The sequence below is a fragment of the Stylophora pistillata genome, chromosome 9 (assembly GCF_964205215.1).
Source record: "Stylophora pistillata chromosome 9, jaStyPist1.2, whole genome shotgun sequence".
NCBI lineage: Eukaryota > Metazoa > Cnidaria > Anthozoa > Scleractinia > Pocilloporidae > Stylophora > Stylophora pistillata.
Genome location: NC_142527.1, coordinates 13,447,701 through 13,450,200, shown reverse-complemented (window position 1 = coordinate 13,450,200; position 2,500 = coordinate 13,447,701). Strand labels below are relative to the sequence as shown.

Sequence of the window (2,500 nt, the reverse complement as noted above, 5' to 3'; positions counted from 1 at the left end):
TTTCGTGGACAATCTGATTGAATTCTCTTACATTGTGTGCTGATATTGAGACTTTTCACCTCGAGCAAAGCCTCATCACACAACCCAAATAAACACGGCGAGTTAACTGTAGATCTTGTATATGTCCGTGTTAAAACACACAAAAGGACTCTAAAGAACACTTCACTCTGATTGGGCAGAAAAACACAAAGATTTTCTGGCACCAATCAGATGCCAGAATGACTGCGAATGTTTAGAACTAGCCTTGTAACACAATGTCCCCAGGGGCTCTTCCACCCTGACTTGAAATTGACTCACAGCCCCTGGGTCTCCTAGGATGCCATTAGTCCAACTTATGGAAGACATTCTGTTAAAAAGAAGTTGGAAGCAGCTGTTTGGTACACTGCAGCAACCTTTGTCTGATGCAAATGACTTTCTTCAGGTCTGGGCTAAAGATTTCAAAAGCTACAATCATAATGAGGCTCAAAAACAAGCAAAGGAAAACTCAAAAGGACAGAAACAAAAACTTTTGATTGGCAATACCAAGGACAAGAGCAAAACTGCTATGTTTGGAGACACCATTACATGTCAACTCATGGGTTAAAGCAGCCAAAAAGACTGGCAGAATGTGTCATTAAGGAGACGAGAAGCGGCACCTTTTGTCCATTGTTGCTTCTGATTACACTTATATTTTTCTCCAGAACCTGTTCCAGTGCTCTCCCAATACCATCCCTGCAGCGAGAGTACATTCTATCTTGTTTGGACATGGCGGTGTACCACCTAGCGACCTGAAATTCACTAGGCAGAGGGACATCCCACAAATTCTGCAAGAATTGAAAAATTCCTCACTGGGGATGACATTGCCAGAACATCATCTTGCTGTGGAGTCTTGGTGAATGGGAAAGAAACAGCTGTACGTTGTACGTTGTACATGGAGTTCAGCGACACCACTGAGAAGCTTCCAAAGTGGCTTTCTTTCCCCTTGGATTTCTGAGGTTTGGATTAAATGACCTTTAAACCTTATTATATTGATTGTCCTGCTGCTTAATCATCTCTGAAAGAAATATTTTTACCAAGCGATCAATCAGTAGGCTAAGCTTAACTCAAGTTTATCGGGACTATCATCGTTTCTGGGTCATGTTTACTGCATGTTTTCACACACAGCAGCCTGTCGGTTAGCTGTCGGTAGCCTGTTGGTAACCTGTTGGCTGACAGATTTTTTGGGGAGCTCTTCTTCATAATCACCGAGATTTGAAAGATAAGCTGAAGAGCAGAAATCATCAAGAAATTCATACAACAAAAAAACTGTTGCCTCCTCTATGCAAAGTGAATAATGAAGTGTGTATGTTGTCAAGCACCCTCAGAGACCCAGGGACAGTGAGTCGATTTCAAGTTAAGGGCAGAAGAGTCCCTGGGGACATTGTCTTACAAGACTAGTCCCAAACGGTTGCAGTCGTTCTGGCATCTGATTGGTGCCAGAAAATCTTTGTGTTTTTCTGCCCAATCAGAGTGAAGTGTCGTTTGGAGTCCTTTCGTATGTTTTAACACACACATATGCAACAAGCTCTGTTCCTCGCTATGTTTGTTTCGGCCGTGCGACGAAGCTTTGCCCGAGGTGAAAAGTTTCAGTCTCAGCACACAATGTAAGAGAAATCGATCAATCCCATGAAGTTATTTCGTCGCACAGGCCTGGCAGGTATGTCAAGCAACTGGCTCTTATGCTTACATAGCTTTCTGTGCACGCCAAATTCTAATCGTTGCTTTGTATTAAAGTCGTTACAATATGGCCAAAGTTGCAGAGAACATTAAGTACGTCGACGACCTCCAGCAAGCGCTTAAAGAAACCTTAGCTGTGTTTCCGGTTAGCTAATTAAAATCTGAACAAAAACTAATCATCGAAAACATCGTGGAAAGGAGATATATTTTCAAACAGTTACTGAAGGGGTTTGGAGAAAGTTTAATCTTTCCTTTGGCCCCCTTCTGTGGAATTTGTTCCAAAATAATATGTCATTTCATATAAATAATGCTAACTTGAGCATGTATGCCGACGACCACCAGATGTATGTCACGGGGAAGAAGCATGACATTGTCACACGAAGTATCAAGATACATGGAGAGAAAGCTCAATCCTGGTACAAGAACAACTATCTCTCAACCAACCCAGAAAAGTTCCAGCTATTAACAATCAACCCAAGAAATGTTGACAAAGACACAACGATGATCAAAATTTTTCTGTTGATGGTCATACTATTAAGAGAATAGGGGAAATACGGCTTTTAGGAGTTCAAATCGATCAAAAATTGAGTTTTACTAGTCATGTCAGTGATCTATGCTATAAGCCCAGTCAAAAAGTAGGGGTCCTAGTGCGGCTATGCAATTTGATACCCTGTAATGCTAAACTATCACTTTACAGGTCTTCAATTCTGCCCCATCTAACCTACTGTCATCTAGTATAGCACTTTTGTAGTGCATCGGATCGGAGAAAGCTTGAGCGAATTCAGGAGCAAGCACTTAGGGTGGT

The 2,500-nt window shown here is 41.8% G+C and overlaps 1 pseudogene; it reads right to left on the bottom strand.

Annotated features, from left to right (window-relative positions):
- LOC148723406 (uncharacterized) overlaps positions 1 to 2,500 on the bottom strand; it is a 303,906-nt pseudogene that overhangs the window by 272,927 nt on the left and 28,479 nt on the right.